The sequence below is a fragment of the Schistocerca americana genome, chromosome 2 (genome assembly GCF_021461395.2).
Source record: "Schistocerca americana isolate TAMUIC-IGC-003095 chromosome 2, iqSchAmer2.1, whole genome shotgun sequence".
NCBI classification, from domain to species: Eukaryota; Metazoa; Arthropoda; class Insecta; order Orthoptera; family Acrididae; genus Schistocerca; species Schistocerca americana.
This window is the reverse complement of record NC_060120.1, coordinates 276,466,295-276,477,681: the sequence shown is the minus strand read 5'-3', so window position 1 is coordinate 276,477,681 and position 11,387 is coordinate 276,466,295.

Sequence of the window (11,387 nt, the reverse complement as noted above, 5' to 3'; positions counted from 1 at the left end):
CATTGTTTTTTGTTCTTTTCTTTGTTTTTGGAACATACATGGCAGTTTATCGTTTCGGAAATACGTAGCCCTATTAGTTGTTTTTATGTGACCGGAAAGTCTGTCAGCCGGATCATGATGTAGTGGCACCTCCAAGTTTGGCTCCGCGCATTCATCGTAAATAATCGTATCGTCTTTTTCGTCGCCATGATTTAAGGGCACAAGTACACATAAAAACAAAAAAACTTGTTGACGTGTGTAACTTACTGTTACCTAAAGAAAACAACAACAGAACGTAAAAGATACTAAAGGGCTGTCGTTGGCCACTGAGCGATACTATGCACACGACACTACTGTGGTGTCGCCGGACCGCAGAAGGTTAATAAAACTAACCGAATTACTATCAGTGGCGTGATAACTAAATACTGCGTAATAAAGCTTGATGTGGAACAGCTTTAATAATTTTGGACAGTATGTGGAACATATTGATTACACATTACGTATTTGAGAGAACAAGTGCTTTTTAGATCTTTTTTTACAAAATGTATTAGACTGTGCTGTCTGTGACAATGATATTTACTCTACCGGTTTCGATCTTAAACCATCTTCAGCGACAGAAAACTTATCGCAGATTTATCACATGCCATGAATGTATTGACATGCGTTACTTCTAAAGTCTGTAACTGCCTATATAAATGGAAAAATCATAGCAAGATTACAATATGATGGCTCACTCACAAAGCGATAAGTTTTGTGCAATTGAAGATGGTTTAAGACTAAACTGGTACCAGAAACAAAAATCATCAGACAGCACAGTGTAATACATTTTGTAAAATTCGTACGTGCTGTTGACCAGCTCCTAAAATGATGAAATATTTAGTCCATTAGTTCACCTTTTATTTTTAATTAGCTCCTTTATTTCTTAAACGTGCTAAGGAACCATTTTTGCTATATTTTAAACATGCGTGTTTTACTTGGCTATAGCACGAAAGAAATGATTTTATTAGGTACAGTATACACTGAATGAAATTACTTAAGTTGCCACATGTATCACGTATATTACCATTCACAACTTCTGTAAATACGTCTCGACTACGACGCTAATGGAAATATACCTGCCTACTCCACAGATAAATTTCAGCCTAAACATTAGAAAGCAGTTCAGTTGGATTTGAGACTTCGACAGATAAATTCTGTGCGCCAAACTAGGACTGTGACCCGGAATCCTGGCTTTCACCAACAGAGCAGCTTATTGAGCCATCCAGGGGAGCATTCGACCTGCACTCACCAACTTGAGTTAGTGCTTACCGTCGTTTCTCGGATGTTTCTTTCAGACTAGCGGCTCCAGCAACTTACATATGATAATTTGAATGAGGTCTGCAAAGTGGTTGATACAGGTAATGGTAGATGCAAAGTTGTGGAACTGGGTAGTGAGCAGAATCTGCCCGGTGCTGCACGCAGGCCGCTCTGCTGCCCGGCGGGTTGCTTACCAAACAGGCCAGTCAGCCGGCGTTGCTGTGACAACGTTTTGTGTGCGTTTGCGAAGACCTGGATCTATCATGGTTTAGCGTCACTTCGTTTAACGATGCAGAAGAGATTGCCAGCAGATTCACAGGATGTAACTACTTGCATCCATCAGTATAGTCAGTTCACTTTTTAGGTACAGCTACTGAATCTATACGTAGACTTTTAAGATTGTAAGAGTGTGACACTCGTGACTTTTAGTCGCTTTTCTTACGTAGTTGAAAATAGCTCTGAGCTCCTCTGCCACGACGAGAATAAATTATAGACCTGTCAAAAGTCCACGCATAGGAGAAAGAAAATATAAACAAATTAACTATTGTACAGAAGGTTACCACTGGAATTTACCACACACGAAAACGAAAAAATTGGGATGACCTTCGTGTGAGTACGAACAGCGGAGCGGCAGTGATGTTACATTGCAATGGTCGTACGGTGACGCAAAATGAAACGTAACTTAGTAACTCACAACATGAGTTTTCGTTACTCAAAGAGTGGACGTTAACGGAAGTTAGCGGGTACGTTTAGCATCAGAAAATCATCCTTACACACTCTGCTCCTATACCGAGGGGGCTCTTGCAGTGATCATCACTCTGGAGTCGCATTCGGGAGCACAACGGGTCCAACCCGGGTCCGGTCATCCTGATTCAGGTCTTCCGTGATTTCCCTAAACAGCTTCAGGCAAATGCCTGGACGGTTCCTTTGAAAGGACACGGCCGACTTCCTTACCTACTTCGACGGGACCGATGACCTCGCTGTTTGCCGCCCCCCCCCCCCCCCCAATCAATCAACCAACCAACCTCTAGTCTGGTAGATCCGTACCTACTGGCAGAGACACCCTCCAAGTAAGTCATATGCTAACGGATACATGGCGAGATCAGAAAATCTGAAAAATTTCTAAGGTGTTGTAGGGTAGGCTGTGCTGAAAAATAATAAAGTAAGTTAGATACGCTATATAGTTTACTGCTTAATTAGCATTGAACTTACCCAACCAGATCACTGTGCATTAAAATTAAAGCACTTACACGCCATAAAATGCGCTAATGCGTAGGCATGACTGGGTCTGTGAGTTACCACTTGTTCAAATGCTGTTTACAAGTTAATGTGCCTCTTTCGGTTGTGATAAATTTAAGCTAGCTGAGCAAAAGCTGCGTTTGTTCGGTTGGAGAAAAACCACATGAACAACACGTTCGGCGACACTCTCTGTGACAGCCTGTTCAATGGCCCTATTGTCAAATTTCAATGCTAATTAACTAGAAAATGATTATTTCTCAGTATAACCTACCCTCTAATACCCTTACAAGCTTTTCAGACTGTTTCTGACTACTTTGTATATACACCATCCAGTCACATTGATCCCCAGGGGATCCACAACTCCTGCGTACCTACCTTTTCCACAGCCCTCCCTGTCCCCGATCCCTCCGCCTCCCCATCCTCCCGCCCCTGCCCTTCCTTCTCCCTCTCTCTGAGAGTGTATTTTGTGCCTACGTCCGGAGACGGACGCTTCTGACTGTAAGATGTAGTTTCTCTTCTTTGCTCTCTATGCTGGATAGTCTCTGTCCTTCTTTTGTCCTTTTCCTTGCCTCTTGTCTTTACCCTCTTCTCCACTGCGACGTTTGAGACCTCTCCTCTTTCCTTTTCTTTGTTACTCCACTCCTCTTTCCTCCCTGTGCGTGCCTGAAGGTCGACCCATGCGTTCCCACGCGTAGCTGGTGATAGGGTAACGCGTAATTCCCCACCCCAGGCAGACAAGCAGGGCACGTACGTACCCCCTGCTAATGACCAGGGACAGGGAGGGGTGATTACCCGAGCTGGTACCTTCCGAACGTGCCGACTGGTCCTTCCGTCAGTTTCTCGGGAGATGTGACCTGAGGTATGGGCAATCACATAAGGTTGGAGTGCCCTCAGAGAGGGCCCCTACGAGGAGGGAGCGCGCCATCGGAGACGCTGGTAATCATGGGGGATACTTTCGCAATGGTTTCCAATGCTTCTGCCCACAAGAGAAAGCTAGAGGAGTCTCAGCCACGGACAATTCTTCCATCAGTTCCAAACTTCCCAGTTGTTTCTCGGTCTGACGAAGGTCAACCCTTTCATTATGCAGAAAGGTGTCAACGCAATTGCAAGTCCTGTAAAGTCTTGTTCTCTATTACGAAATGGCACCTTGTTAGAAACAGTCGGTGCCCTCCAGGCACAAAAACTGCTGTGAACTGCACTGATACACACCTTCCCTGTGCGGGTGGAAGCGCACTGTACTTCAAATTAATCATGCGGGGTGGTTTATACACGCTCACACGACGGATTATCCAACGAGGATATTCAAAATTACCTGTCTGACCAGGGCGTAACTGCCGTAAATAGTCATCAAAAGGGTTGACAAGAACTTGGTATCGACCCATACTCTCCTCTTGATACCTGGCAGAGTTCAACTCCCATCGAACATTAAACTGGGATATCAGATATTTCAGTTCGATCTCATGTCCCCAAACCATCGTGTTGTTATTAGTGTAAGCGGTTTAATCATACCAGCCAGTCGTGTTCCAAGCTGGCCAAATGCGTTACTTGTGGCAGGGATCCCCTCGTTGCATCAACTTCATGGGGGCCAAGCTTCTTCCTCTAGAGATTACACTATTTTCAAAGATGAACGAATTATTCAGGAAATCCGAGTGAAGGAAAAGGTGTCTACCTTTGCTGCTTGTAAGCTATTCGCCAGTAGAAAGCCCACTGTGTTCCCAGCGGGTAAATACAGCATTGTCCTTGCGTCTCCTTGGGCTACTAAGGAGGTAGCCACGTAGACTTGCGATCTCACCTTCAGCGCCACGGTCGTCAGATCGGTCAGCCCAAAGATCGCCCGTTCAACCTCCCCGCTATTACTTTCTCACTCTGCGGCGCATGCTTCATCTGCTCCTGTAAAATCATAGGCCCCAAAATCGGACGCCTGGACTTCCAAAAGCGAGATTACTCGCTAAGATATTTTACGTGCCCTGACCTCGCAACCATTGATTCCCCCCTCATCTCAACGTACGGCTTCCAAGTAGGCTCACAAGAAACAAACATTCTCTCCTTCTCCACCAAGGAGTCTCTCACCCACAGCGCCACCCAGCGGTAGCCGCCTTCGGCCGTCTTCAGTGACGCCTAGACGCACCGCTGGCAGCCGATCAACCAGCCGATCACTGGCGGCAGGAGCTACCCCCTAATAACCTATGAATCAGGATCTTCTGCCTTTGGCTGAATGTCGTTCCATGCCGTCGGCTGCCGGCTCTCAGCGGTCGTGGAGTTATTGTCAACTGTGTCCAGTTTTTCCCTTTCCTGTCCATCCAATGTCAATTATCCACTGGAACATCCGCGGAATTCGCTCCAATCGGGATGAATTGTGGATCCACTTACCATCCTACTACCCGGTCGTCATCTGTCTGCAGTAGACAAAGCTACATCCTAGTTCCTTGACGGAATGAGGCATGCCCTGCCGCAATACGCGAGTGGAGACTTAGCGTTTTCCGCCACCATCCTACGTTGGCCAACTGTGAAACCTCCCCATGTGGGTCAGAGGTTTAGAATGGGGCCAAGGTTTTCCCGCCTGTCGTAAGGAGGCGACTAAGAGGAGTCTCACACATTTCAGCCTTTGTATGACGGTCCCCTGTCAGGTTTGACCATCTTTCTAAATTTCCCCGACGACCGAGCCAATTGCGGTAGAGCACCTTACGTGGTCCATCATGCATTGAGAACTTTAGCCCACTTTCTCGTCGTCGCATTGCAGTACCATCACTTGAGCGAGGACACCTTCTGGATGCGTATTCCATGGTGCACTATGCAGTGTAGCTTTCTGCGCCGACGATGACCATGGAATTCTTTGCACGTCATATCCAGCACAGTTGCCAGTCTGTTGAGGTGGGGCCATCACGTACCCTGTTTGTTGTAGTCCCCTGACAACACAGGGATCACTCTGCTGATTCCTGCACCGTCAACTCCCTAAGTATGCCATGGAGAAGGTGCCCATGGCCCTGGAGCATCGGGACACCCATCAATGGCCATAAAGACAGGTGGCTCTTGCTGAAGCTTGGTGGCACCTGTGTGAGAGCTCCTGGTAGGAGAGGGTGGCATTAGGCCGGATGACACGCCATGAAGTGTAGTACGTCATTTCTTGGTGGTGGTCCACCGCCAGCAGTCTATAAGCGGGGAAAGTCCAACTTTAATGCTAAGAAATACGATGGCAAGTCGTTCCTCTTCCCAGCCACACCATGGGAGGAATGCCAGGCTAAGGAGGGCAGTGAAGCTGATTTGCCTTGGTGCCTTGTATGTACGAGAGTTGATGGGGAATCTTTTCTGTCTGTGAAGCCTCAGTTTTTTGTGGAGCATTTGGAGGACAAGTTTTGGGAGATGGAGGACTTGTCCAAAATGCGCTCTGGGTCAGTTTTGATAAAAACAGCATCCTCTGCCCAGTCATGGGCATGACTCACTTGTGGAAAGTTGGGGGATATTTCTGTTACCATCAAACCTCATAAGAGCTTAAATATGATCCAGGTTACTATATTCCACAGGGACCTTGTTTTGCTGTCTGACGATGAAATGCGCGCCAATTTAGAGGGCTGAGGTATTTATTTCGTCCTGTGTGTCCATCAGGATCCGAGGGATAATCGGGTTGCCACCAGTGCCTTCATCTTCGCATTAGAGGATGTCACATTGCCTGAGAGGGTCACGGTGATGGTCTACTGATGTTACATCAGGCCATATATCCCTCGCCCAATGTTGTGTTTTAAGTGCTGGAAGCAGTGTCTTCTCGCTGTACTTCCAGCATCACATGATAAGATAGTGGACGTCCATCGCATCCCAATACTCCATGTGCCCCACCTTCCATCTGTCAACTGTGGAGAGCATCATTCACGTTTCTCGCCAGATAGCAAGGTTTTATAGAAAGAGACGAAAATCGTGGAATATAAGACCCTGGACCGACTGACCTACATTGAGGCTAAGAGGAAATTTGAGCACCTACATCATGTGGCTATGGCCACCTCTTATGCCACTGCTACGAGAACAGTTTTCACCCGCATCAGTTCCTCGAATTCCCGTCGCCCCTCAGAACCAGGAGACTGCACCTGCCCCCTTGATGGTGGGGGGGGGTAATTTCCTCCCTGTGGTTACCGCACCACATACTTTGGGATCCACACCCCCTACCCCCACAAACATCGGCGATATCAGTCACCACTTCTGATCCAGAGAAGCGTCACTTCCTTCCCGGGTGTCTGCTAGTGGGAAAGATGACACCCACCAGTGATTGGTCATAGGGCTTCACATTCATCCTCAGTCCTGGAGGCTGGATCAGTGAAGTCCTCCCAGCCAGAGAAACCGAAGGTGCAGTGAGAGAAATCCAAAAAGAAGGTCTCAAAGACCAAGGGAATAGCGGTGGCACCCACACCACCGCTACCGACAAGCTCTGCGTTTGCAGATGAGGCGGAGGTACTGGCGACTACTGAGGACCTTGATTTCGCCAAACCCTCAGACACAATGGATATTGACTGCTCAGGCAAAAAGTCCGTGGCAGCATGTAACCTTGAGGTGTAAACTGCCTCATTGTATGTTCCATGCCTTCTGAGTCTCACGATTACGTCATCCTCCAGTGGAATTGCGGTGGTTTTTTCTACCGCCTGGTTGAGCTACGGCAACTGTTAAGCTCTACACCTACTTCATGCATTGCTCTCCAGGAAACCTGGTTCCCAGCAATGCGCACACCTGCCCTCTGTGCCTATAAGGGTTACTAAAGGAACTGTAGCGATTATAAACGTGTCAGATGGAGTTTGCGTTTGTCCTAAACTCAGTCTGTAGGGAACCTGAGACCCTTCAAACCTCTCTTGAAGATGTGGCTGTCAGAATGACGAAGCAGGCAATAGCTGTCTGTAATGTATATCTACCTCCAGATGGTGTAGTATCCATGACTGTATTGACTGCACTGACTGATAAACTCCCTGAACCTTTCCTACTTTGGGAGATTTTAATGCTCATAGCCCCTTGTGTGGTGGCACTGTGCTTATTGGTGGAGGCAGAGATGTCGAAACTTGCGTCACAACTCGATCTCTGTCTCTTAAATACTGGGGCTGCCACACATTTCAGTGTGGCTCATGATGGTTACTCGACGATTGCTATATCAATCTGTAGACAAGGCCTTCTCCCATCTATCCCCTGGAGAGTACATGACGACCTGTGTGGTAGTGACCACTTCCCCCTCTTCCTGTCACAGTCCTGGCGTCAGACCCACGAACACCTGCCCAGATGAGCTTTAAACGAGGCGGACTGGGAAACTTTCACCTCTCCTTTCACCGTTGAATCTCCCCTTCACTGTAACATCGATGTGATGGTTTAGCAGCTGACTACAACCACCCTAGGTGTGTCAGAAAACACGATCCCTTTCTCTTTAGGGTGCCCTTGGCGTAAGGCAGTCCCTTGGTGGTCGCCGGAAGTCGCTGAAGCATTTACAGATCGTCAGAGAGCTCTACAGTGGCATAAGCGGCTCCCATCCCTGGAGTACCTCACAGCCTTTAAATGGCTCCATGCCCTCGCTCGCCACCTTAACAAACGACGAGTGTTGGGAGAGATAAGTCTCGACCATTGAGTGCCATATGTCACCTTCCCAAGACTGGGCAAAGATCAAACATGTTTTCTGGTATGTGATTGCCGAGCACTTTGCTGAGCACTATGCTCGAGCCTCTGTGTCGGAGAAATACCTCCAGCGTTTCGCACTCTCAAATGGTGGCTGGAAGGTAAAGTCCTCTCAATCACTACACGCTACAGTGAATCCTATAACGCCCCATTTACAGAGTGGGAGCTCCCAGTGCCTTTGCACATTGCCACGACAAAGCTCCTGAGACTGATCGGATCCACAGCCAGATGATTAAACATCTCTCACCTGGCTGCAAGCGACATCTCCTCGTCATCTTAACCGGATCTGGTGTGATGGCGTCTTTCCATCGCAATGCGGGAGAGCACCATCATTCCAGTGCTCAAACCCCGTATAAACCCGCTTGATGTGGATAGCTATCGGCCCATCAGCCTCGGCAACGTTCTTTGTAAGCTGCTGGAACCTATGGTGTGTCGGCAGTTGGGCTGGGTCCTGGAGTATTGTGGCCTACTGGCTCCATGTCGGGTGGCTTCCGCCAGAGGCACTCTTCCACTTATAATCTTGTCTCTAGAGTCTGCCATCCGAACAGCCTTTTCCAGACGCCAACATCTTTTTGCCACCTTTCTTGATCTACGCAAAGCGTATGACACCACCTGGTGACATCATATCCTTGCCACATTATATGGGTGGGGTCTCCGAGGATGCTCCAGGTTTTTATCCAGAATTTCCTGTCGCTCTGTACCTCACGTGTCCAAGTTGGTGCCTCCCATAGTTCCCTCCCATATCAAGGAGGATGGGGTCACGCAGGGCTCTGTATTGATTGTGCCACCATTGGTTGGTTGGTTGTGTTGGGGAAGGAGACCAGACAGCGAGGTCATCGGTCTCATCGGATTAGGGAAGGACAGGGAAGGAAGTCGGCCGTGCCCTTTGAAAGGAACCATCCCGGCATTTGCCTGGAGCGATTTAGGGAAATCACGGAAAACCTAAATCAGGATGGCCGGACGCGGGATTGAACCGTCGTCCTCCCGAATTCGAGTCCAGTGTCTAACCACTGCGCCACCTCGCTCGGTGTGCCACCATTTTTAGTGGCAATTAACGGTATAGCAGCAGCTGTAGGGCCGTCCGTATCACCCTCTCTGTATGCAGACGACTTCTTCATTTCGTACTGCTCCACCAGCACGGGTGTTAATGATCGGCGCCTATAGGGAACCATCCACAAGGCGCAGTCATGGGCTCTAGCCCATGGATTCCAGTTTTCAGCCGCAAAGTCGTGTGGTATGCACTTCCGTCGGCGTCGTACCGTTCATTCAGAACCAGTATCGTACTTTAATGATGTATCGATTCTTAGGACTGGTTTTAGACGTCCGATTGACTTGGCATCTTCAACTTCATCAGCTTAAGCGGAAGTGCCGGCAGCACCTCAATGCCCTCTGCGGCCTTAGCCACACCAACTGGGGTGCACATAGTTCTACGCTGCTGCAGCTCTACAGAGCCCTTGTTCAATCCCGCCATGACTATGGGCGTCTGGTTTATGGTTCGGCGGCGCCCTCAGCGATGCGTTTACACGACCATGTGTACCACTGTGGTGGCTTTCGCCTAGTGACAGGAGCTTTCAGGACGAGTCTGGTGACGAGCGTCCTTGTGGAGGCTGAAGTCCCTCCATTGCAGGTTAGCGGTGCACAACTGCAGACCAGTTAAGTTGCACATGTTCGTAGTTCTCCTGTGCATCCGAATCACCCTCTCATTTTCCCACCCACGGCAGTTCATCTCCTGCATCGGTAGCCCAGGTCAGGGTTTCCAATTGAAGTTCGTGTCCAATCCCTTCTTTCCAAACTGGAGTCCTTAGATTTACCAATTATACTTGAGGTCAATTCACGTACACCTCCATGGTGTACACCTAGCCTGCGGTTTCCCCTGGACCTTTCACAAGGCCCTAAGGACTCAGTTAACCGTTCAGCTCTCTGCTTCCTCTTCCTCTCGATTCTTGACATGTACCGAGGCCACGAAGTGGTTTAAACCGAGGGCTCGATGGCTGATGCTCATGTTGGTTTAGCGTGTGTCCATGGAAGATATACTGAACAGCATTCCTTGCCTGATGGCTGCAGGGTTTTCACTGCTGAGCTGGTGGCCATATCTCGTGATCTTGAGCACATCCGTTCATGCCCTGGCGAGTCGTTTCTTCTGTGTACTGCCTCCTGGAGCAGCTTACAAGCTATCGACCAGTGATACCTTCGTCATCCTTTGGTAGCTATCATCCAGGAGTCCATCTATACCCTGGAACGGTCCAGTCGTTCAGTGGTGTTTCTCTGGACCCCAAGTGACGTCGGAATACCAGGCAGCGAACTTGCCGACAGGTTGGCCAAACAGGCCACTCGGAAACCGCTTATGGAGATTGGCTTCTCTGCAACTGATCTGCATTCAGTACTACACCGCAAGGTTTTGCGGCTTTGGGAAACGGAATGACATAGTCTCAGTACGCACAACAAGCTGTGTGCCATTAAGGAGACTACGAATGTGTTGCAGTCCTCCATGTGGGGACTCTGTGGTTATCTGCTGGCTCCGCATTGGCCACGCTTGGGTGACACACGGCGACCTCCTGCCCCGTGATGACCCACCTCAGTGTCGATGCGGCGCCCGGCTGACGGTGGCCCATATCTTGGCAAGCTGTCCTTTGGCTGCCATGGGACGAACTCTTAAGTTACCGGACTCGTTGCCATTAATTTTATCTGACAACGTCTCATCGGCTGATTGAGTTTTACGTTTTATGCGTGACGGTGGGTGTTATCATTCCATATAAGTTTTAGCGCGTGTCCTTTGTCCCTTTGTGTTCTCCCACTCTAATGCCTTTGTGGATGTTTTAATGTGCTGTGGCTGGCTTTTCTTTTTATTCTCGTGGTTTGCCAGCCACGGCCATCTGCTCTCTTGTTTTTACCCCTTCTACCTGTTTCCTGCTTCTCTCTGTGGTTTTCTTTTCCGGTTTTGTCCATAGTAATTTTGGTTGTCCTCCTGTCGTTCTGCTGGTTCTTCCTTCCTCCTGTTACTGTGCTGTACGTTTCCTTTCTTTTCTTCCTTCCGTTGTGTAATTATTGTACCGGGAACAAAGGACCGATGAACTCGCAGATTAGTCCTCCCCCCACCTCCTCTTTTAAACCGGTGTAAGCAGTCACGTGTGCGATGCCGTCGCATCATGTGCGATGGCAAGAACGCAATTTGGAACTTCTTTACCAGCTACTTCAACACCCCCACTCCCTCATCTGTAGTTGGGAGTCGTATTCGACGG